Here is a 27258-nt window from a genome sequence, read left to right as displayed (position 1 = left end):
TTTTAATTTTTTGTTTTTTCTAAAATGATTATATGTCTTTATCATCTATGATGATAGCTCTCAGTATTTTTTTTTTTTCTATCCAAGCTTTTTGTGCTGCATTTAGTGTCTCATACTACAGGCCCACTTTAAACATGTTGTGGATTGTATGTATTGTTTAGGCTTTCATCACATATCTGTTAAATTTAAGTAATCTTAATAACCACATTATATCTAGAACTAAAGTACTTGTAAGAGAAGAGATGCCCAACTTCTGAAAGCACTTAAATAAGGTATTACTGTAAGCTATATCTATAACTTGTTAAGTACTGTAAGCCATATCAATAACTTGTTCATAAGTTGTACAAGTAAATCATAAGGTAGGGTTAGGCTGTTCCTTCTTTCTTTCTTATGCTTCTCAAACTTGACTCCGTTTTCCTTAGCACTTTGTGTTGATAGTGGACTGATATGTTTGATGCAGCTGAGTGACAAGTATGATTGTGTTGGGTCATGAATGAGTAAATGTTTTGCTTGGTTACAGTGTTATTGTTTTTGTGACTCCCTGTTCATTTGGATAAGAGTTTTATATATATTTATATATATTTATATATATATATACACTCAATCCTCGTAAATCGCGGCAATTTGGGTCTGAACCACTGCCGTGATTTACGAATTCAGTGATTTATGAATAATAACTCATGTGAAAAATTTATTTGGGTCTGAACTTTGGCCAACCCACCCCCACAGCACCCTGCCTACACCTATCTAGGCACCATCAAACACAAACATACAAATTTAGGAATATGCAGTGCATAATATTAAATAGAAATAAGCCACATTAAGGGATCTCACCTTAATCCTATGACAAAATATTGCTTAAATGAATGGAGTGGGGTGGTGTTGGGAAGAACTTAGAACCTCTCAGCACTTTTTCTTCCCAAACTCTTTCGCCAGCTTTGAAAACTTCTCTCCCCTCTCAACACGACGAATGAGCTCCAGACGTTGACTGTACAAAACTTCGGTGGCTTCTTGACACCATACTGTTTAGAGCACTTCATCAGGGGGTCGGGAGGGGCCATGGCAGGTAGGAGGCGGGGGGAAGTTGCACAAAAAAGGCAGGTAACTCTCATACTTCACGGCAACGGTCTGTAGTGTGCAGACTGGCGGGACAAGAACAACAACAACAACATGGCAGCATTAGTATGCACACATGCCACCAGGGACGCGCGGTGATTGGTTGTTGGGTTGCAATTTTCAGTTTGAATGCTGCGGTTTATGGTTCTCCTCGGAAACGGCCCACTTGGGTGCCTAGACCCGTGATTTTCGTGCCTTAACAGTGATTTAAGGTTGCCGGTAGTCTGACGGCCACCTAGCCATGATTTATGAACACGCGATTTACGAGGATTGAGTGTATGTGTATATATATACAGTGCTGGGCAGGTGTGCAAAGACTTGCGCAATTGCACACCGTTGCACTCCGGTGAATATCGTTTGCGCATTGCGCACCACATGAGACCTTGCGCCGTGGTGCTCTTTTGCACATGAAAAAGCAGGTGCGCAAGCACAAACTTAGTTGTGCTTGCACAACTAAATTTGCACTTGCACACCTGTCTTGCACACCTGTCCTGTGGATTTCATACTGCGCAATCCACGGGACATGTGGTCTTGGGAACTGCCCGTATGGCTGGACAAGGGATGGGGGAAGCTTGGGCAAGTTGCGAGGGTTCTGGTTTGTTGAGGGGAGGTGGGGGGGGTAGTAGCATTTCTTAAAATGCTTCAACAGAGATAATGTATTTTAATATTTTTTAAATTATTATTATTAGTAAATAATAATAAATTAAAAATTCTTTATTTATTGAGAGTAGCATGTGCAGTTCCATACAAAAATCATAAAAAGATTATTTAAATCAAATCTGTGGATATTTGATTTAAATAATATGTTTTAATGATTTTTGTAAGGAATTGCATATGCTGTTGTATATCTATATTGAATTATTAAATGAAACATCTTGCAAAAATGCGGATAAAAGTAAAATTGGCAACATCACAATCTTTGTTTCCCTGTCCCTCTGCTCCTCTCACTCCTCTGTTTGAACTTCCACGATTTAACAACGCCTTGCTCCAGTCCTATCGCCTTAGTTACTTAGTGTGTCAAGTGAATCATTTTATTTCACAGTAAATAATTTCAGTTTAATTTGTCAGTAATGGATGCCCCCATGGAGGCGATTTGTTGTTTGTGGCCAGTGGCCACCCCTTACGGGATTGAAGCGTCCGGCAATAGATAGATAGAATAGTAATAAATAAAAGTAAGTATGCTATTTTATTTAAATATCTAAATATTTGACAGTAATTCCCACAAATATATGCAAATGGTTTGTGCTAGCACTTTGTGACATTGCGCAAGCTATATATTAGATTGCGCACTTGCACAAATTACAAATAATAGAAAATAATCTATCTATCTGTCTATCTATTGCCAGGTGCCATAATCCTGTAGAAAATAATAATAATAAATAAAAGTAAGTATGCTAATTTATTTAAATACCTCAGTATTTTACAGTAATTCCCGCAAATACAGTACATATCCACAGTACGCGAGTTCAGAGTACGCGATCCACATTGTACGCGAGGACCTATTTTTTTTTGTGTGTGTGTATTTTTGATTAGTACGCAAAGTGAACTCGCTGTAAGCGAGACTGGCAGCGAGGAGTGGCCCAAATCCGGGGTTACCCCAAGCATGCGACATTGCCACCCCAACAAGCGCCAACCACCGTTGATGGAGAGTGGATACTTGTCTATGAGCCATTTCCTGGGGAGGATCAAGAGGATGATGCAGTGTCTGAGGTGTCAGAAATAGACTTTGAAGGGTTTATGAACGAAGTGAGTGCGTTAGCTAGAGAAAGTGTGGTGAGGAAGATGGTGTGTCGAGTGGTGCAGGAGTTGCACACTAGGGTTCCTAGACAATTTGCTGTCAAGTCAATTCGCCATCACACTATTCCCCGTCAAAACATGGACGATTCCCCGTCAGTATACTTATTATTAATTAATCAGTACTTTAATACAGGTAACTATGTTTCAGGGGGATCCATAAAAGTCAATGTTCAATAGCATAGGTTTTGGATATTATTTATTAGTTGCACCTTTAGTCAATATTGACTACACTATTGAATATACTGTAGACTTTGATGCTTATTAAAGTATTGATTAATTAATAATAAGTATACTGTATTTATAGAATGACGGGGAATTGTACAGGGTGCAAATTGTCCTGACGGGGAATCGTCCATGTTTTGACGGCGAATTCTCTCTTGCACCACTCGACACACCACCTTCCTAACCACTCTCGTCACGAACACTTTCGACATTTTCACTAGCTAATGCACTCACTTTGTTCATAAACCCTTCAGAGTCTATTTCTGACACCTCAGACATTGCATCATCCTCTTGATCCTCCGCAGGAAATGGCTCATAGACAAGTCTCCACTCTCCATCATTGGTGGTTTAATTAACTTGTTTCTTCCTCACTGTAGTCACCTTTGAAGTATTCTAGCGTCACCCATAGCTGCCTTCATTAATGACGGTGAATTGTCTTGTTATTGTTGTGATGGCGAATTGACTTGATGCTGAATTGTCCTGAAACCGAGTGGTGCAGGAGACAAATCGCCTGTTGTCCTCTTGGGTTACAGTGAGCAGCCATATTCTTGTTGGTTTAATTAAGCCATATCCTTGTTGACTTAGTAAAGCCATAATTTTGTTGGTTTACTTTATCTTAGGTAATATATCTTAGATAGTTTCCCTGTACAGTATAATACTTAGGCCTGAAAGGAGTCTCAAGGGTTGCCCATGAAGAGGGGTGCTGCCGATATGTAATTTTTCCCTTAAGTTTATGTATTCAGAGTACACGAATTCCTAGTACGCGGCGTCCTCTGCCTCCTGTATACTCACGTACTGGGGGTACCTACTGTATATTGCGTTTGCGCATTGCGACATTGCGCAAGCTAAATATTAGTCAGAGTGCGCATTGCGCTTGTGCAAGGTCCTTTTTCGTTTGTGCTGCCCACCACTGTATATATATATATATATATATATATATATATATACAGTAGGATCTCACCAGTAACGCCTAATTGGTGCCAGAAAAATGCCATTATTAGTGAAAACGTTATTTGCGTGGTGCCACCACTCCAGAACTTTTATCCACTTTTCCCACCTGGAGTCCTCCTATCACTATTTTTTTTTTAGCAGAAATAATAAGATTAGTTATTAAATCATCATGAATAATATAAAACTCACCTTAATGGAATTATGAGGTGTTTGGTATGATGATTGTTTCGAGGCTTGTTCATGGATGCTACTGCATCGTACCCCCTGACCCCCTGCTGGCCTCATCCCCACCCCTGCCTCTCACGCCAGGATCACCCACTCCATCAACACTTCATCAGACCCCATAAAGTCAAAATCTTCAGAAAAGTCCCCAATGTCATCAATGTCATCATGTACTCAACCCTTCTCTGTTGTTCTTCCTTGGCTGGCTAGCTTTGTGAAAGAAAGTGAGTGATGAGTGACTGATGGTGGGCATTCACTCGATCGTGATACTGTTTCTGGTATTTTCTAGAAATCTGATTTACAAGTCCAATCATTAGTCATTAATTCTGATGGCTGCTCTCTCTCTGTCTCAGCAGACTTGAGTTGTGGCTGGAGTTCCGACCAGGCATGTTTAATGGTTGCCAATGTTGTATTATTCCATGCATTGATGAAGAAATTTATGGCCTGTTGAATGTTACATTTCTTCCAGAATGCAGCAACAGTCATTATGTTAGGGGTTGCAGGTATGCCTGGTGGAGCAGGTGTGTCATGTGGGGCTGTTCAGGTGGAGGGGGAGGCAGATTGTGAGTCAGGTAGGCCAGTGGAGGTGGAGGGGACGGCAGTGGGCGAGTCAGGGGAGGTGGCAAGGGGAGGATCCTCCATCTCCTCCTTGCTACTGCTCACATTTTCGGCGATTTCCTTCATCTTTTCTTGTTTGTCTGTTTCATTCCTCATCTTTACATGGACATATTTGCACTATAACAACTTGGCATTCACGAAATAACCGTTATTCAAGTGAATCCAAGCGTTATTATAGAAACTGGGTATCTATTCTAACTTACCCGTTATTGCCGAAAATGTTATTGTCGAAATCGTTATTGGTGAGATCCTACTGTATATATTTATACCTCAACCCTCGGCTATCACGGGTTCCGCTATAGCGTTTCTCGCTATCACGCCTATATAAAAAACTACCCAAATACCTTTATCACGCACTAAATGCTTGCTATCACGCACCGCAAATGTTCGAAAATTTCAAAAAGGCCAGGCTCCAGTGCTCAACCCAGCCAACAAAAGCTTCACTCCATGATTGGTCGTGTGACATCAACGCCAGCCGACCACTGATTGGCCGCCTGACCAAGTCTCCTGCCCGCCAAACCATTCAAGTGCGCACCCTCAGACCGTGAACAGTGATAGCGAGAACAATAACCTTTTTTATGATATGACCATGGACAACGTACCCCCTCCCTGTCCCCCGACCATCACCCAACATAATGCTGCGGCACCTGGCAGGGAAATAAAGAAGTGGAAGAACCTATGTTATGAAGATAAACTGGAAATGTGAAACTTATAGAGAATGGTGAGACCAAGCGAAGTGTGGGGAAGAAACATAACATCAATGAATCAACTGTGAGGGACATTTATAAGAATCGTGATCACATCATAAAACATGCTCATTTTTAGACTATTGTATATTAATATGTGGTACAAAAAAGGTATCTTAGGGGTAAATATTGAGGTCATGGCACCAATTAGAATTATTACCATAAGTTCTTCAATTCGGCTATCACGGTTTCGGCTATAGCGCAGCCATAGCGGGACCAATTGGGAGTGATAGCTGAGGGTTGAGTGTATATATAATAAATATATCAGTATTTTATTATCTCAGTATTTAAATATCTCAGTATTTTACAGTAATTCCCGCAAATACAGTAGGTACCCACAGTACGCGAGTTCAGAGTGCATGATCCTCATTGTACGCGAGGACCTATTTTTTCAGAATTTTAGTGTATTTTTTATTAGTACGTGAGTTGACCTCGTTGTATGCGAAATGGGCAGCGAGGAGTGGACCAAATCCGTGGTTACTCCGAGCACGTGACATTGCCACCCCAAGAAGCGCCAACCACCAGCGATGGAGAGTGGATACTTGTCCATGAGCCATTTCCTGGCCCAGTCAGTAGAGCGGTGGCCTGCAGTCCTTCCAGACCCAGATTCAAATCCCCTCTGGGGCAGGGAACAGTTTAAGGATTTGAATTTCATTAAAAAGCAGACTTTACTGATCTACCAGAAGACCTGTCAACATGTCGTAAAAATACCCCCTCGAATACCAATACACCAGTCCTGGATGAGACAGCCCTAGCATGTATTCAGTATGGACGGTGGGTGTTAACACTGAAGTGGTGACATGTAGAAGTGTGTGGTATGTAGCAGGACTACTGGGCTGTGAAAGCAGGCTGTGAAGCCTATGCCCAGAGTCGGATACTTAAAAAATAAATCTATCTATCTGTCTTTTGCCAAATTCCTTAATCCCTTATGCTGGGTTTCCACAAACGAATCACCTCCACGTCACCCTGTCCCCTGCCATTTCACTGCCCTGCTCCCAATTCACACCCCCTCTCTCATATACCTCTCCACTCCATCCCTCCATCCCACTCTTGGCCTTCCCCTCCCTCTCTCCCCCTCCACCTCACTCACATACACTCTCCTCATCAGTCTCTCACTCTCCATCCTCTCCACATGGCCAAACCACCTCAATGTGTTTCTCCTTATGCTTCCTATCACATCCACATCCACACCACAACGCTCCTTCACTTCCTCATTTGTCAGTCTGTCTCTCCATGTGACTCCACAGGCTCCTCTCAAATAACTCATTTCCACAGCTCTCACTCTTGACTTGTGTCCCTCCAACAACATCCAAGCTTCACATTCATACGTCAGAGTTGGTATCACAATACTGTCATGTACTAACTTTTTCACTTCCATGCTCACTTCCCTGTTTCTTATTGCTGCCTTCCAGGAACCAGCAACCTTTCTTCCTTGTTGTACCCTTTCAAGCACTTCACCCTCCAAACTTCCATGCTTACTCATCACACTACCCAAGTACTTAAACGTACTCATATTCTTCATTTCCTCATCATCCAACCTCACTGTACATTCACTGACTTCACCTCTCTCGAAGACTATAACTTTACTCTTCCCTACATTCTCCTTTAAATTCCGTTTCGTACACACTCTCCCAAACTCATCCACCAAGCCTTGCGGCTCCCCCTCGTCTTCACTTAACAACACAGTATCACCTGCAAACAACAGTACAGGGAGTTTCCAAACACTGCCCTCTCTCATACGGTCACTCCAACATCCACTGCCCTACCTTGTATCTCTTTTATAACCCCATCCATATATAGATTTAACAACCTTGGAGACATGACACATCTCTGTTTCAACCCAACCTTCAAATCGAAAAACTCACTCAGAAGGCATATATATATATATATATATATATATACACATATATATACTTGTTTCGTTTCATTTTGAAAGGCTCCAACATGCTTGCATGTGTCGGCCTTGGTCACCTAATGGCGGCTCTTCATGCTGCACGATCCATTGCAGCCTCCCTGTTCAGTCCCTTAACCCTGAGGTCACACTTAATGACCTTGTCCCATGTCTTTCTCAGTCTACCCCTCATAACCCCACCCCCAATATTAACACTTCTCACCTTCTTCACCCAATTATCATCCCCCATGCTCTCCACATGTCCAACCATCTCAATCTACCTCTCCTCATCACAACACCAATACACTCCAGTCCCATCCTACCTCTCAACTCTTCCATCGTAAATCTAGCTCCCACAGACCTTGGATGCAGGAACGCACTACACATCCACCTAATCATTTAATTTCTGTACGTCTGAGCTGGTGAATATCCTCCTCCATTTCTGCCCAGCTCTCACTACCATACTGCATTACACTCCTAACACATGCTGCATACAAAGACCCCTTAGCACGTATGGAGAGTCCTTTCAGTGTCAGGAGAGGCAAGAGCTCCCTGAACTTTTTCCAACCACTTCTCACCCTAGCCACAGAGCTAGCTCCAGCCCCACCTCAAGCACACAACTTGTCTCCCAAATAACAAAACTCATCCACACACTCAAGAGATTCACTAGCAAGTTCAATCCTTTCACGCCTGACAATCTCCACCTGCTCTCCCCGACACGCTGTACACGTAAAAGCAGCATTATCTCGCAGCCTACCTCTGATACCACTACATATCTTGTGCGCCCATTTATCACAAACACCGCACTAGATGGAATTACTTCCCACGCCCTTGTGGCAAACTGCACATGGCCACTCTCCCCTGTCTTTGACAGTACCTCTACCAACCCTAGATATCATCACTTTTGTTTTATCTGCATTTACCCTTAAGCGGTTGTGCCCCATACCATCACTCCGCTTCCTAAACCTTTCCTCCGCCTCCCTTTTGTTCTCTGCAATCAACACCAAATCATCAGCATACAACATCTCCCATGGGAGTCCGTTTCTACAGTCACGTGAGAGGGCTTCAAGTACCATGAAAAACAACATGGGACTCAAAACTGACCCCCGATGCACACCAACATTCACGGAAAACTCATCACTCAAATCTCCATTCACTCTTACCTGGGTGTGAGCACCCACATTTATAGCCATAACCACCCTAACCAGCCACTCCTCCAAGCCAAGCTTTCTCATTGCCCACTTCACCACCTCTCTAGGGACTCTGTCAAAGGCCTTTTCCAAATCAACAAAAACAAAATAAAGATCCCTTCTCGTACCAATATATTTTTCCTGAAGCTGTCAAACAATGAATATGGCATCAGTGGTCCCCCTACCTGGCATAAACCCAAACTGCATCTCATCAATATTCACTCTTTTTCTAATCATACCTTCTAAAATCTCTCCATTACCTTCATTATCTGATCTAAAAGCTTTATACCTTTATAATTTCCTCTTTCCAGGGCATCACCCTTCCCTTTATACACATTTACAATTACACTCTTCAGCCAGTCATCTGGGACAACACACTCATAAATAATCATATTTATCAGGTCAGTGACTAACCTCGCCTGTATATCTCCTGAGGCCTTCAACATTTCAACAGTCAACCCAGATACACGTGCTGCCTTCCCCACCTTCATCCTGCCTATTGCCTCACTCACAGTAGCAGCATCAATCTAAGGCCAAGGGCCAAACACTGGATCTGCTGGCTCCAAACCTTCCCTGTCCCAGTCAAACTCCTCATTCAACAACCGGGTATAATGCTGTCTCCGTGCATCTTTAACCTGCGGCATCCCATCGACGTGAATTAACGTCCACACGTTTTGTCACTGCCAATCCTGTCGACGTACATAAACGCGAATCAATTGCAAGGTCCCTAATTTGCACAATTTTCAATTTTCGCGAGTGATTTTTGGTACGTATACACGGGACACCTTCCTCTACAAGATGCCAGCAGGGACAATGCCTTACCCAGCATGACCTCCTCCCCCCCCTGCATGCCATTGTCTCAGCAATTCACCTGTTATCAGTGACCCGGCCAGTAAAGCCATGTCATGCCATGGTACGAAATTCAGGGCCAGAGTGATTCCCCAATCAATGACAGTTTGGAGGACAAACATGAGAGGAAGAAACAGTCAGAAGTGATCATCAGGTAATGTGGCAAAAAAAGGTCAGGTATGGTGATGAGTTAGTGAGTGAAACAATGCTTATAATGCCTATATTACTGTTTGAAAACCAATATACTCTCGTATTACATATAAATTCGTACCAAGTAAATAAATAAATACCATTTATGAGCGGTGTGAAATAGTTACCCTGCCATAGAACTCGTTTTCTTTGGTGCCAGCCTGTTAGAAAACCCTGTAAGTTAAGGAGGTACTCCTACCTGGATCGAGTATTTTAAACCTCAGGTGAGCGATTTCTCTATGAATTTTCGATGTTTCTCACCAAAAGTGAAGGTTTGAGCCAAAAAATTTTTTTTCCAAAAATGGTCGGGATAGGGGGGAGTCAGTGGTGGAAAAGTGGTCGGGATGGGGCAGGTTAATATCTTCACTGTTCACCACTATCCTTCCTTCATCATTCTCCACACACTGCTCACCTATAATATCCCGATTATCCCTCTTCTTCTGATTTGCCACCTTAAATGTATATCATATTTTTCCTTTCCCCATGATTTAGGTTATCAAGTAAAAGTCTCTGTGACTCTGACTTCACCCTGTATTCACCCTTTTCTATCCCTACGCTTGCAGCCAAGTATTCCTCCTGACTACCATCCTTCTTCCATTCCTGGAAAAGCCTTCTTTTCCTCCTTAATTGCAGCTTCTACACCCTCATCCCACCACCAAGTTACTTTATGTCTTGGTGGTCCTCTTGTCCAACCACATGTTACATCAATAACTCTCAGGAGATTGTTCTTGAGGGCTTTGTACTGTTCATCAATGCCTCTGTCTACAGCTCCCTGTTCAGCCACCACTCTCCTCATCTCGCTGTAGAAGGCATCCCTTACTACTTGTTTTTTCAGCTTCCATATTTTCCTGCTAGTTACATAAGTCCTCTTCTTCATCACTCTTTCTTTAAGCACCATATCACACATCAGTAGTTTGTGCTACTGGACACACTCCTCACTTCCTATAACTTTAACATCCTTCACTAACCTCCTATCAGCCCTCCTAACCAGAAAATAATCTATCTGACTGCTATTTCCCTCAGACTCATACATAATTAACCTACTCTCTCTTTTCCTAAAGTATGTGTTGCACACAATCATGTCCGTTGCCTCCCCAAACTCAAGTATCCTTTCCCCTTTCGCATTCCTTATACCATACGCAAATCCCCCATGTACTCCTTCATAACCTTGTGCTGCTTCACCTATATGACCATTTAAGTCCCCTCCCAAAACCACTATCTCATCATCCCGCATACCACCTACTACACGTATTAAATCATTACAAAATCTATCTTTCTCTGCTTCACCCAATCCTGCCTGTGGAGCATATGCTGATATAATTGCAGCTATCTTTCAACTGAATAGAATTTTCACTACCAATATCCTATTGCTTACTCTCATAACATTTATAATATATTCCACTCATTTCTCCACAACCATCATACCAACACCCCCATATCAGTCTGTCCCCCCCTGCCAAAACAACTTACAGTAACAATCCTTCCCAACAATCTTTCTGGCTGATCCACCCCTGTACCGGACTTCCTGCAAACACACCACATCCACCCACCTCTTACTGAATGCCTCAACGACTTCCCCTGCTCTTCCCCTCAAACTTTCCACATTCCATGAACCCACCCTCATCCCCCTGGGTAATTTACTGTCCTCAGGCTTGCTTTGAAACTTATTCTTGTGTTTTGTCGTAGTCAGTATTAATAAAGGGGGATAGACATACCACAGGCCCCACTCACTGCACAGTCGTAGGTCCAGGCAATGGATCTGGAACCCCTAGCCCACCAGCTTACCAGTGGCTGTGGTATTGGCCTCGGGGCACCTTGCCAGGACAGCTGCAGGGACACCCTCCAAGCGCCCCTTGGCACTGCACCTATCCCGCCATTATACACCCACTGATAGGGCAGCCTCCTGGGGCGCTACACCCAGGTTTGGGCCCTTCTTTATTGGGCGGAAGCGGTAGCCTGGGAACCGCAATGCCCTGAACCCTCTAGCACAGGCTCGAGCCCCATCTCACCCTGGACCCATGTTCTATGCCGGCGGAACCCGTCACGCCTTCCCCTAGAAGTCCGCCATTAGGTATACAGGGTGTCCCAGGAATTAAGTCAAAAACTTTGGGAAATGATAGAGGAGGGAATCCTAAAGAAAAAATGTTATATGAACATGTGTCCAAATTCCAACCGTTATGGAGCTACAGTTACTGATGACCTTATGGGCGAATTATGAAGGAGACCATTTTCGCCCATACAGTCATCAGTAATTGTAGCTCCATAACGGTTGAGATTTGGACACATGTTCATATAACATTTTTTGCTTAGAATTCTCTCATCTGTCATTCCTCAAAGCTTTTGACTTAACTCCAGGGACACCCTGTATATATATATATATATATATATATATATATATATATATATATATACACTCAATCCTTGAGTACCGCGGGCAATAGGGACTGGACAAGGACCGTGGTACCCAAATCCGCGTCACTCAGACAATATGTTTACATGTATAATGGTACAATGTGTTCTGGCAACATTCCAAAACTCTCACTTTTACCCCTTCTTACCACCTAACCCCACGTAAATTACCCCCACTTACACCCACCATCAGGTAAAACATTGAAAGAGATATAACTGTTGTAATTAAAAACATCAGTGGTATTAAAAATAGCATTAACAAAAATAAAAGTTGGGATGGGTACCCTTTTGTTGATACGTAACTCCCCGGTATTTTCCTCCCATCCCGCAACCCCAATATTGTTGTCAAAGTTTCGCCTTCTCTTATCATGTGGCTTTCAGGAGAGACCTTAGGCCATATGGTTAGACAAAAATTTATGGGTCTGGCAGTTCTAGAGTACGAAATAGAACGAAAATTTGTGCTAACAAGAAAAAATTACTTTAATCCGTGTGTTCTCGTGAGTTAGCGTTCAGTTTCACATTTTTCGTTTGATATCGCGTTTCCCAACGCATTTCTGATAAACTAAACATATGGCTAAACTGCTCAATCAGTTCGAAATGTGTTGGGAAGAGCGATACCGAACGAAGAGTAATGTGTTGGGATGAGCGATACCGAACGAAGAATGTGAAACGGAACGCTAACTCAGGAGAACACATGGATGAAAGAGTACCTTTTTTCTGGTTTGCAAACATTTTCGCTCCATTTTGTTCCCTAAAACAGCCAGACCCGTAAATTTTAGTCTAACTATACAGCCTAACGTCTCTCCCGAAGGCCACATGGGGTTGGGAGGCGGGAGTAAAATACCGTGGAGCTTCGTATCAACAAATGGGTACTGAGTGGAGGTGGTGTTGACCCAGTCCTACTTCTGTTTTTGTTAATGCCATTTTTAATACCACTGATGTTTTTAATTACAACAGTTATATCTCTTTCAGTGTTTTACCTGATGGTGCGTATAGGTGGAGGTAAATACGTGGGGTAAGATGGTAAAAAGGGGTAAAAGTGAGAGTTTGCTTTCTCTGATGCTCCACATAACGCCCTATAAGCTTCTCAGTCAGTTGCAGGACAACATATAAACCTTCACAGCTGCCAGGATTGCATCACTTCCTACGAACGATCTTTATCTTCTCCCTGTCCTTCCAAATCGTTGTGATGGTGCTTTCTTTTATGCTATGGTTTTTCTTTTTTTCTTTTGCCATTCTGGTATTTGTACGCTTAAAGCAGTGGAAGAATTTTACCAATTCAGTTCATATTCCTCCAGTTTGTTTTCTGTATTTTTCTGACTATCATCAGGGTGGTAAATTACCTTTTCCTGCTGAAAAATTTCCCACTTTTTATCATCACGTTCCTTAAGCCATAACATGATTGTCTTGATGTACTCAAAGGTGATTTTCTTCTCCCAACTTCCCAACTGGATGCTACGTTAGGTTAGGTTAAATTATAAGGTATAGTTAAGCTAAGTTAGGTCAAGTTTAAACACTTAGGTTAGGACAGGCCCTAATTTCGCCGTAACCCTGATGTGTCAAACAAGTTGACAGCGGAATACAACTTAAAACGACAGGGGAAACAGATTTAGTATGAAACGTTTATTTACCACCCAGAAGTAATCCGACAAACATAAGACTATCAGGAAGAACGAAAAATGTGAAACTGAATGCTCACTTACACGAGCAGAAGTATTTTGTGTGTGTGTGTGTGTGTGTGTGTGTGTGTGATTAGCAAACATTTTCGTTCAGTTTCGTCTCCTAAAACTCGAAACCCATATGACTGTGAGGTAGAGTCTGTGAGACGCGAGAAAGGACTTGATAGCCGTATGCTCAGTCGGTCCTAAATGTGTTGGGAAGCACGAAACCGAACGAAAAATGTGGAACTGAACACTAACAAGAACACATTGACGAAAGTATTTTTTTCTAATTAGCAAACATTTTCGTTCCATTTCGTCCCCTAAAACTGCGAAACCCATTATGAGTGTGGGGTGGAACTAGGTGAAGCATGAGAAAGGATTGATAACAGTATGCTCAGTTAGTTGGAAGTGTTGGGAAGCATTCAATCGAACGAAGAATGTGGAACTGAACGCTACGATAACACATGGACGAAAGAGTAACTTTTCCTCTAATTAGCAAACATTTTCGTTCCATTTCGTTCCTTAAAACTGCAAAATTCATGAAAATTGTGGGTAAGAACTAGATGAGGCATGAGAAAGGACTGATAACCATATGCCCAGTTGGTCCAGAATGTGTTGGGAAGCATGAAATCAAACAAAGAATGTGGAACTGAACTGTAACTTACAAGAATGCAAGGATTTTTTTTTTTTTTTTTTTTTTTCTGATTAGCATACATTGTCGTTCCATTTTGTCCCCTGAAATTGCCGAAACCCATAAATTTCGTCAAACCGTTCGGCCTTGAGTTTGCCCAGAAAACATATTTCCATTCTGTATGCGTATTCATAAAAACCACCAGGAACCCTCAGCCAGGAACAACGCTTGCCCATTCGTTTCAAAACTAACCATAGGTTTTTCACGAAAATATGCCCACTGTGCTTCCCAGGCAAAATTTCAGCAACCTAACCTACCCTAAACTATCCCATCTCACTAGGGCTGTTTGGCTGAGGTGGCTGGCCGTGATACTGAGATAAATACCCACACAGAATGGAAATATGCGCCCAGGAAATGTACCCAGAGGTTAGAGGGTGACGTCATAGCGCGCGGCTTTCAAATTTCGTCCCCAGGCCAGCTGACTTCCCGCGTGAGCTCGAGTTTTTCCGCGTGTTGACATGACTTGTCTCATTATGCTGACCGCGTTAGAACAAAAACGTGTTACTCAACCACGTGCCAGACGCCTCAATCCCGTTTGGGGTGGCCACAAACAAATCGCCTCCAAGTCGCCCTGTCCCCCGCCATTTCACTGCCCTGCTCCCAACTCACACCCCCCTCTCTCATATACCTCTCCTCCCCATCCCTCCATCTCATCCTCGGCCTCCCCCTCCCTCTTCCCCCCTCCCTCTTCCCCCCTCCACCTCACTCATATACACTCTCTTCGTCAGTCTTTCACCCTCCATCCTCTCCACATGGCCAAACCACCTCAGTGTGTTCCTCATAACGCTTCCTATCACATCCACATCCACACCACAACGCTTCTTTATATCCTCATTCGTCAGCCTGTCTCTCCACGTGACTCCACAGGCTCCTCTTAAATAACTCATTTCCACTGCTCTCACTCTTGACTTGTGTCCCTCCAACAATGTCCAAGCTTCACTTCCGTACGTTAGAGTTGGTATCACAATACTGTCATGTAGTAACTTTTTCACTTCCATGGTCACTTCCCTGTTTCTTATCACTGCTTTCAAGGAACCAGCAACCTTTCTTCTCTGCTGTACCCTTTCAAGCACTTCACCCTCCAAACCTCCATCCTTACTCATCACACTACCCAAATACTTAAACGTACTCACATTTTCCAATTCCTCACCATCCAACCTTGCTGTACATTCACTAACTTCACCTCTCTCAAAGACCATCACTTTACTCTTCCCTACATTCACCTTTAGGTTCCATTTCTTACACACACTCTCAAACTCATCCACCAAGCCTTGCAGCTCCCCTTCGTCTTCATTTAACAACACAGTATCATCTGCAAACAACAGTACAGGGAGTTTCCAAACACTATCCTCTCTCACCAGGGCCACTCCAACATCCACTACCCTACCTTGTACCTCTTTTATTACCCCACCCATGTACAGATTGAACAACCATGGAGACATGACACATCCCTGTTTCAAACCAACTTTCAAAGAGAAAAATTCACTTAGGTCACCATCCACACGCACTGCAGCCTTCGCACCATCGTACATACTCTTCACAGCATTCAACAACTTCCCATCTACTCCATATATTCTTAACACTTTCCACAATCCTTGTCTATCCACCCTGTCATATGCTTTCTCCAAATCCATGAAAGCCGCATACAACTTCTTTCCCTTCTCTAGAAACTTTTCCACTAAAGATCTAAGAATGAATATCTGATCTACACAACCTCTTCCGTTCCTAAAGCCTCCCTGTTCTTCTCCAACTAATTTCTCTGTTCTTTCTCTAACTCTGTCTATAAGTATCCTGCCATACACTTTTCCTATTATACTAAGAAGACAAATGCCCCTATGATTACCACACACTTCTTTTTCCCCTTTTCCTTTGTACAAGGGAATAATTATACCTGACTTCCAGTCCTCCGGGACTCTACCTTCCTCCCAGGCCAATCTGCACATCTTCCACATCCATTCTACTACTATCTCTCCCCCATGCTTCAGCATTTCACCACACACTCCATCAATTCCTGGGGCTTTCCCAGATTTATCTTTCTTCATTGCTTCCACAACTTCTATCCTACTGATTTCTTCCTGTCTTCTCACCTCCCTCCTTCTCCCAGCCATTCCCCAGCCACTTATACTCGCATTACTTCCATCCTCTACGTTCAACAATTCCTTAAAGTGTTCTCTCCATCTGCTCACTTTTTCTCCCTTCTCCACTAGTAATCTACCATTTTTATCTTTCACTCCCCTGCTAACTTCACTTCCACCCTGTCTTACTCTTTTCACTTCTCTCCAGAACATTTTCTTACAGTCCCTCCACTTTACACTCAAATTCCTTCCAAATTCCTCATCCACTCTCTTCTTACTCTCTCTTACTAATCTTTTCACCTCTCTCTTCCTTTCCACATATAACTCTCTCTTCCGCCTCTCAACTTCTTCCACGCCCCTATTTCTCATCCATTCATTGTATGCTTTCTTCTTTTGTGCCACAGCCTGTTTCACCTCTTCAGTCCACCACGCTGTTCCTTGCACCCCCCTCCGTCTTCTCTTCCTTCCACACACCACATCACATGCTGCGCATATTTCTTCTGTAAATATATATATCTATATAGATATATATATAGATAGATAGATATCTATATATAGATATATATATATATATATATATATATATATATATATATATATATAGATAGATAGATAAATATATATATATAATATATATATATAGAGATAGAGATAGATATATAATATATATATATATATATATATATATATATATATATATATATATTGATATACATATATATATATATATATATATATATATATATATATATATATATATATATATATATATATATATATATATATATATATATATATATATATATATATATATAATATATATATATATATATATATATATATATATATATATTTTGAATATATGTAAAGTAATCCCTGTAATAACCGGATGCCCAATTCCTGGATACCCCATTATCCGGACATTTTGGGCCTGGGCCTTTGGAACCTCAAAATGGTCAAAATATTTTTTAAATCCAAAAAAAAAATCCAAATTTCTTCCCACCTGTAATTTCAAATTGGAGTGTAGCGCCATACAGCTGTGTTTACACACGGCCCCTTCACCCCTTCCTTCCTCCTCCCTCCCCAGTTACCGCCAAACTACCATCGTAAGTAGATGTTCATGCCAGTGGATGCCGCACGTGCTCTTTTGTGTGAATTATCAGTGAATAAACTGCAACACCACGCCACTAGACCACATGGGAATTTACAGTGTTGTGCAGTGTTAAGAAATTAGAATTTAGAATGCAAAGGATTATGTGTGGAGTGCAAACTGGTGGTTGAAACTGGCGTGGTGCAATTAAGAACAATGTGCAGTGTTAAACAATTATAACTTACAGTGCAAAGAATTAAGTGCAGCACAACACTGGATTACTGTACGTGCTTCAGGAGCATTTTCACCACTGCCAGAGCCTTGGAGGAGGCGGCCACAGACGTGCTGTAAGTACCCTGTACACTGCTAAATATTTTCCATACCCCCTTCTAATTCCTCATTCTATGGTTCCTTTTCATTTATTTCATGCTTTATGTCCATTATTGGTGTGAATAGGGTCTTAAATAGGTGCTATGCATGTCCGGTAGGGAGTTATTTAGGTGGCTTTCAAAGTTAGGCATGGTTAGGGTCCATAAGTACCAGTCCAGGAGGCAGGGATCCAATACCGGACAAAACCAATTCCTGGACATGCCTTTGGCTCTATTACATCAGATATTGGAGGGATTACTATATATATATATATATATATATATATAAGTAATCCCTCCAATATCCGATGTAATAGAGCCATAGGCATGTCCGGATAGTGGTCCTGTCCGGATATTGGGCCCCATCTTATGGACTTGTACTTATGGACCCTAACTCAGAGAAACACCTATACAACTCCCTCTCGACATGCATGGCACCTATTTAAGACCCAAATCACACCAATAAGGGACATAAAAGACTGAAATAAATGCAAAAGAAGCATAAAATGAGGTTTTTGAGGTAGGTTCATACAATATTCAACATTCTGGGTACTTACAAGTCCCTGGCTTCTGGACTGGTAGTTATGGACCCTAACCTAGCCTAACTCAGAAAAATCACCTTCCTACTGCATATGCATAGCTCCTAAGACACAGCATATTCACACCAATAAGGGACATAAAAGAGTGAAATGAGGTGTTTGAGGTAAGTATAGTATGGAAAATACAGTAGAGTACAGTATGAAACATTCTGCCTACTTACAGCAAGTCCATGGCCATCTCGATGAATAACCGCCTCCTCTCGGACTCTGACAGTAAGAAGGATTTCCTGAAGCACTTGCAGTACACTGTTCATGAAGTCTTGCACTGAACTTAGTCATTCGCACTCAGAAGTCCATTCTCTTCACAGTGCGCACTCTTGTCTAACTTATGCTCCATTGTAACTTAATAAGTGTTGCACTCTGCACTTTAACTTTTTCCACTCTTATAACCATTTTCAAAAGCAAAAACACACATCTATACATTAAATTTAGTTCAAAAATTGTCTTTTCACTCACAGCTGCAAATCCTTAACACAATGAACTGTTTTATTCACTGCACAACACTGTAAATTCCCGTGTGGTCTAGTGGAGTAGTTCTTGGCGTCTATTCACTGTCAGAGTTCGAGAGTATCACTGGCAGGTGACCTAAGGGTGCGTCGCTGGGTCATGGTGATGGCGTACCCACTGCAGACGACTCTGAAGACAGACGCAAACTCACGTCGAGTGGTGACTCCACCGTGGCTGCTGTGCTGGGCTGTGGCTAGGAGCATGAGGGCTTGTCTTGGGGAGGCAACGGAGTGGAGCCAGGGCTGGGCACAGTGGGGGTCACGAGCCTGAAAAAACTGTCAGTGGTTGATTGACGCAAGGAACGACGATTCTGACGATTGATGATGCGCTGCCTGAAAGCACGCACTTCCTCCACAAGTCCCAAGGGCCCCATCTCCCTGTTGCAGTCCGGGTGTTCCAGGTAGTCGAGAACGAACTCTAGGTGTTCCCGGAGTGCACTCACCTTGGGGATGGCTGGAGTTGCGTCATGCTGAGAGGAGTCCACATCATCGTCGCCGTCCTCATCAGAATCTTCAAGCTGGGTACTGACACCTGCAACTGAAGATGCGTTCTCGATATCAGACAAGGTCTGATACCCAGGATCGCCCTCGTCGTCATCCAACCACTCACACTCATCGTCCACATCAACATCGTCGCCATGCGTACGTAGACGTGCATGGAAGTCATCCACGTCAAAACCTAGGAAATCGTACTCCACATCTGTTCCAAGAAGCAGACGAGACCAACCATTTTCTAGAGTCTTGACAGGGACTTCCTTCCATGCACTGGCCCAGTTGTAGATTGCAGACTTGATGTTGTAGCGGTGAAGGTTTTCCAAAGTCCGCTGGCCTCACGTCATAGAGGTAGGAGTAGGTAGAGGCGGCATAAGGGAATAACCACGGGTAGGTCAGAGTGAGGCTGACAGACCTGACTCGACCAACATGGCGGCGACCCTTTTGACAGCTGTCTGACTTGGTTCTGCTGACCAGGCGCGAGTGTTTTCTTAGTTGCAAACAGAAAAAATGAGGAAGAAAGTAGGTTATGAATGGAAGGAGAAAAGAAAGTAGTTCATTCATTCATTGCCAGACGCCATATATCCCAAACGGGGTGGCCAAGGGCTCAGAGTTAATTGTTTTACAGGGAGGGGCACTAATCCTCCACCAACCCCACTTGACACGTATGAAAAAAAAGGAAGCATTTAAGAACATATGGTAAAATGAAGGATGGAAGACAGATAGATGATTTAAAATAATATACATCAGCACATTATGAAAAAAGTTTATGTCTATTATTTTATATAATATTCAGCTTGACTTTACTAACTCCAGTCATATACATAATGTACACTTACAAATTATAATTCACTCTAAAGATACTCACCGGTGAAATGTAATGGATGGGTCAGATTTCTTATCTCCTCTTTCATTACACCCAAATGCGGCACAGGTGGTGGGCATTTTTGGAGTCTTAGGTTATTTGATGGTGAGTTACAACTTAGGACAGAACGTCTCACACCCACAGCTGATCTACAACTAAAACCAGAGGTAGAATGAAGTCTACTTTGTTTCTGGCATTCTCCCTGAGGAAGACCAGGTGGACACAGCTGGAGGTATTAAAGGCTTAATAATCTCATGGCGACACCCACGGAGGTAGGATTAGGACTGTTACCTCTATGGGCACAGCCATAGAGGTAGGAGTGCACAGCAATCTTCTTCCTCAATTAGATGTTGCTGTGACCTCTTGACTTGACCAATATGGCTGTTTGACAGTTCTCTGGCTTCACCAGAGCCTTCTCACGCTGACTCTACCCTAATCCTACCTCTATGCCTCACGTGTCCCGTCCCTCCCTGAGCTCGTCCTCATCCTCGAGAACAACCATCACCTCATCCAGGAACTTCCAGCGGTATAGGCGCTTTGTTGCCATGATCACTCCTTGGTCCATTGATTGGATGAGAGCAGTCATATTAGGTGGCAGAAACATGCACCTAATCCGGACATTCTCAGCCACCAAGTCCTTGTCGCACGGGTGGGCAGGTGCATTGTTGAGGAGAAGGAGGTCCTTTACCTGGTCGCGTGGGATTCCCAGTGTCTCCGTCTGGTAATGTATGACCTCCTTGACGAAGTGACGGTGGAACCAGTCTTTGAAGACCTTGGCTGTAAACCATGCCTTCAAAGAATGGTACCAGACGACAGGAAGGACATCCATCACCCCACGAAGACACCGAGGCTGCTTTGCACGGCCAACAATAACGGGCTTAAGCCGGTGTATGCCGTTAGCATTGGCACAACACAAAGCAGATATCTGTTGCTTGGAGAGCTTGCGGCCAGGTACATGCTGCTCCGTCTCCTCGACTAGAGTGTTCATTGACAAAGAGCGATAGAATAAACCAGTTTCGTCAGCATTGTAGACTTGACCGAGAGTGAGGCCCTTCCTGTCGATCAAGCCCTTCACCTTGTGCCAAAACTCCTCTACTCCATCCTCGTTAGCGTCCAAAGCTTCACCATGAGCTTTACGGTTGGTAAGGTCATGCCGTAACTTGAACACGAAGAGCCAACCCTCGGATGCCTTGAAGTCTAGGGCTTCGTGAAGCCTGGCAAACTTCTCAGCAGCAGCCTTCAGCTCCGTACCACGTACCATCACACCAGCAGCACGTTGCTGTCTATACCAAATCAACGTGGAGTGGTCGACTTCAGCAAACTTGGGAGTAAACATCACCTTCCTCTCCATGTTGCATTTGCTTCTCGATGAGAAGTCAGCCGTGTACTGCATGAGTTTGTCTCAGGATCTCATAATATCAAACAAAGTAGATCGGGCCAGGTTGAACTTGCAGAGGATCTAGGAAGAAGACCACCCCGCATCTACTTTCTCCAATATCTCCCGTTTCTTCTCCAGAGTCAACACCACTCTCTTCCTCTTCTCAGGCGGCGGGGCCATCATCACACACACGAAGGAGGGGCATGGGGGCAGCAGGAGTACCTGCAGCAGGTAAGGCACCACCACAAAAGCGAGCACGTGGGCAGCCATGACGACGAGCGTTCACTCGCGACGAGAGACAGGCGGAAAGTGGGGAGGATGCAGGGGCGCTTTAGCGGATGTCGAAGGATTGATGCACCACAACAAAGCTGTCCCGCATCCCGCGCACCAAGTTCAAATTACGGGCAGGAATCCCCCCCCCCCCTATTTTTTTTGCGGTTTTCAGACCATTTTGGGAATATTGGATCCTGGGACGATTATGTCCGGTTAGTGGGGATGTTCGGATATTAGAGGGATTACTTATATATGGATAGATAGATAGATACAGATATATAGATAGATACATATAGTATATATATATATATATATATATATATATATATATACAGTGGGGCACCAATTTTCGCGCCTAATTGGGTCCAAAAATAATGCGCGAAAGTGGAATTAGCGAAAGTTGGGGCATTGTCTTTGTGGCAAAAAGGCTAATTGGTTCCCGGTTATCCTAAAGTAACATCAGATTTTCATTTTCACTTGCAATACAGTACATCAAATCACTATTGTACATTGCATTGTGAGATACAAACAACTATCTTCCTTTTCATTTCATTATTATACTGCCGTTTCTTCACTCCAACACGATACTCTCTTTTAGCCTTGGCCTTTCCTCCCGACTTTGAATGTCCCGGCCACTTTTTATCACCACCACTGCCTCCCGGCCCTCCCCCCACACCACCAGGCTCTCCCCCCACACCACCAGGCCCTTTCCCCACACTACCAGGTATAGTAGAGGCCATTGAACCGTGAGAATCCAACACAATGGAGCTAGCATGCACGTACACAATGGCGGGAATGGGTGGACAGAGTGTTGACATGACATCATTCAAGATGGCGGTGGGTTGCGGGCGGGCGGTGCAGGAAATTCAAAGTTCAAAATATTGTCCCAAACCCAAAATTTGTGCGCGAAAATTGATTTTTTTCAAGCGAAAGTGGAAGTTAGGGAATATTTGGTGCATGCCGCGAAAGTGGATTCCGCGAATCCTGCTGTAACGAAAGTTGGTGCACTACTGTATATATATATATATATATATATACTGTATGTACAGTTGGCGCAATGGAAGTCTGGACCCTCTAATTCGCACCATATATTTGGTAGGATCCAAGAAATATTGTAGGAAAATTCCTGTAGTTGGCGGATTTTTTTTCTGGTGGCCTCTAGCAACTTTACAGGCTTAACACCACATGCTGTGAGTTTATGAGCTCAGTGCCTGCCTGACTTTGGATGGGAATGTACGTCATATTTTCTTGTCCTGCCTGGCCCTCGTTAATTTCAAAGCTCTAGTTTTCACACCCTCCTTTGCCTTAGTGAATCATTGGAGATGGGTCCCAAGCCACTAACTGATATAGAAAAAGCCCGAATTTTAACTATGAGAGAGGAAAATGTAAAAATTAAGGATATTTGTATTCGAACTGGGCGAGGAAAATCTACCGTTATGGCACTCCTCGCTGCTGTCCGCCATCTGCCAAAAAACACAATTCCCCAACATAAAGACAGGCTAGAACCTAAAAGGAAGACATCACCAACTAAAGACAGGTTACTGAAGCAAGCTGTGATAAAAGACCCACGTTTGACTGCTAGACAAAAGATATGTACCCAGAATTGCTGAAAGATGTGTCTGAAAGAACCATACAGCATCAACTTCAGAAAGACTTCAAGATCCCCAGCTGTACTGCTGCACTGAATCCTCTCCTTAATTTTTACATTTTCCTCTCTCATAGTAAAAATTCGGGCTTTTTCTATATCAGTTAGTGGCTTGGGACCCATCTCCAATGATTCACTAGGGCAGAGGAGGGTGTGAAAACGAGAGCTTTGAAATTAACAAGGGCCAGGCAGGACAAGAAAATCTGACGTGCTTTTCCATCCAAAGTCAGGCAGGCACTGAGCTCATAAACTCACAGCATGTGGTGTTAAGCCTGTAAAGTTGCTAGAAGCCACCAGAAAAAAAAACACCGACTACAGGAATTTTCCTACAATATCTCTTGGACTCTACCAAATATAAGGTGCGATATAAAGGGTCCAGACTTCCATTGCGCCGACTGTATATATATATATATATATATATATCTCATTTCTCAGAATTCTCGCCAGTCTGCTTCTTGAAAAAATTCTCTCATTCCTGTAAAGTTTGCTTTCCCAAAGTTGTATATGCCATGCCTGTACTTCATTACTTGTCTCCCTATTTCCTTCTATCATTTGGAACTCATCACTACATGATCACTTTTTCCTCTAGGACACAGATATTTCAGAGGTTCAGTGGCGGACTTTCAGTACTGAGTCATTCCAAACTCAGTCCTACACTAATCTTTTGCTGGTTGCCATGCTTGTAATAGCTTTGGATTATTTGTACTCCAGTGTCTAACTGTGAGATACAGTAATGGCATATGCCACTGAAATTACTAAAATATTACTCAGAAAAATCATAACCAATAAGAATGATCTCCTTTAATCTCATTATTTAAGATGAGAATGGCAGTGTGTTAGTGGACATTTGTGCTGGGAGGGGGTTGGTGATAGCCAATATCCTCTTCAGGCACAAAATGATCCGCAGGTATACATGGCGAGTAATGAGAAGGGTGGGTGGTGAACTGAATGAAAGGAAAGCAGTGATTGATTATGTGTGTGTGGATGAAAGAATGCAAAGATATGTAATGGATGCCAGAGCTTATAGAGGTTGGGGGAGTGGACTTTCTGACCACTACTTGGTGGTGGCCAGAATTTGGATCCAAGTAAGATGGAGAAATAGAAGAAGGGAAGGATGGGAGGAAGGAGTAGTTGCAAGGAGAGTGGAAAGGTTACAACAGGATGAGAAAAAGGCAGAATATAAGAGAGAAGTGGAGGAACGATTGGGTAAATGTTATTTACAGCAGATGGAAGACGTGGAAGGTGTGTGCAAGATATTTAGAGAAGAAATATGTGCAGCAAGTGATGTGGTGTGTGGGGTGAAGAGAAGACGGAAAGGGGTGCAAGAAACTGCATGGTGGAATGAAGAGGTGAGACAGGCTGTGGCACAAAAGAAGAAAGCATACAATGAATGGATGAGTAATAGGGACGTGGAAGAAGTTGAGAGGCGGAAGAGAGAGTTGTATGTAGAAAGGAAGAGAGAGGTGAAAAGATAAGTAAGAGAGAGTAAGAAGAGAGTGGATGAGGAATTTGGAAGGAATTTGAATGTAAAATGGAGGGACTGTAAGAAAATGTTCTGGAAAGAGGTGAAGAGAGTAAGACAGGGCGGGAGTGAAGTTAGTAGGGGAGTGAAAGATAAAAATGGTAGATAACTAGTGAAGAAGGGAGAAAAAGTGAGCAGATGGAGAGAACACTTTAAGGAGATGTTGATCATAGAGAATGGAAGTAATGCGAGTATAAGTGGCTGGGGAATGGCTGGGATAAGGAGGGAGGTGAGAAGAGAGGAAGAAATCAGTAGGATAGAAGTTGTGGAAGCAATGAAAAAAGTCAAATTAGGGAAAGCCCCAGGAATTGATGGAGTGTGTGGTGAAATGCTGAAGCATGGGGGAAAGATAGTAGTAGAATGGATGTGGAAGATGTGCAGATTGGCCTGGGAGGAAGGTAAAGTCCCGGAGGATTGGAAGTCAGGTATAATTATTCCCTTCTACTAAGGGAAAGGGGAAAATGAAATGTGTGGTAATCATAGTGGTATTTGTCTTCTTAGTGTAATAGGAAAAGTGTATGGTAGGATACTTACTGACAGAGTTAGGGAAATAACAGAGGAATTAGTTGGAGATGAACTGGGAGGCTTTAGGAAGGGAAGAGGTTGCGTAGATCAGATATTCATTCTTAGATCTTTAGTGGAAAAGTTTCTAGAGAAGGGAAAGAAGTTGTATGCAGCCTTCATGTATTTGAAGAAAGCATATGACAGGGCGGATAGACAAGGATTGTGGAAAGTATTAAGAATATATGGAGTGGATGGGAAGTTGGTGAATGCTGTGAAGAGTATGTATGATGGTGCTGAGGCTGCAGTGCGTGTGGATAGTGAACTGAGTGAATTTTATCTTTGAAGGTTGGGTTGAAACAGGGATGTGTCATGTCTTCATGGTTGTTCAATCTGTACATGGATGGGGTGATAAAAGAGATACAAGGTAGGGCAGTGGATGTTGGAGTGACCGTAATGAGAGAGGGTAGTGTGTGGAAACTCCCTGTACTGTTGTTTGCAGATGATACTGTGTTGTTAAATGAAGACGAAAAGAAGTTGCAGGGCTTGGTGGATGAGTTTGGGAGAGTGTGTAAGAGACAGAATGTGAAGGTAGATGTAGGGAAGAGTATAGTGATGGTCTTTGAGAGAGGTGAAGTCAGTGAATGTACTGTGAGATTGGATGGTGAGGAAATGGAAAATGTGAGTACGTTTAAGTACTTGGGGAGTGTGTTGAGTAAGGATGGAAGTTTGGAGGGTGAAGTGCTTGAATGTGTACAACAAGGAAGAAAGGTTGCTGGTTCCTTGAAAGCAGTGATAAGAAACATGGAAGTGAGCATGGAAGTGAAAAAGTTACTACATGACAGTATTGTGATACCAACTCTGACGTACGGAAGTGAAGCTTGGACGTTGTTGGAGGGACACAAGTCAAGAGTGAGAGCAGTGGAAATGAGTTATTTCAGATGAGCCTGTGGAGTCACATGGACAGATAGGCTGACAAATGAGGATATAAAGGAGCATTGTGGTGTGGATGTGGATGTGATAGAAAGTGTTAAGAGGAACACACTGAGGTGGTTTGGCCATGTGGAGAGGATGGAGGGTGAGTGACTGACAAAGAGAGTGTATGTGAGTGAAGTGGAGAGGGGGAGAGGGAGGGTGAGGGCAAGGATGAGATGGAGGGATGGAGTGGAGAGGTATATGAGAGAGGGGGGTGTGAGTTGGGAGCAGGGCAGTGAAATAGCAGGGGACAGGGCAACGTGGAGGCACTTTGTTTGTAGCCACCCTGTATGGGATTAAGGCGTCTGGCAATAGATATATAGATAGACATAGGGAGGAAAGGTATAATTGACAAATGTAAGAAAGAACCCAAATTGTTTTATAGATTTGTTAATGGCAAAATGAAACAAAAAGGAA

At 43.0% G+C, this 27258-nt stretch overlaps 1 protein-coding gene across 3 annotated transcripts in view; it reads left to right on the top strand.

Moving 5' to 3' along the window:
- Positions 1-27258, top strand: part of kcc (solute carrier family 12 member kcc) — a 1104173-nt gene that overhangs the window by 996215 nt on the left and 80700 nt on the right. The gene's annotated exons all lie outside the window — the stretch shown is intronic.

The sequence above is a fragment of the Coenobita brevimanus genome, chromosome 65, assembly GCF_032717465.1.
Source record: "Coenobita brevimanus isolate Jiangsu-jjx chromosome 65, ASM3271746v2, whole genome shotgun sequence".
In the NCBI taxonomy this organism is placed as follows: Eukaryota; Metazoa; Arthropoda; class Malacostraca; order Decapoda; family Coenobitidae; genus Coenobita; species Coenobita brevimanus.
This window is presented reverse-complemented; position numbering and strand designations above follow the sequence as displayed.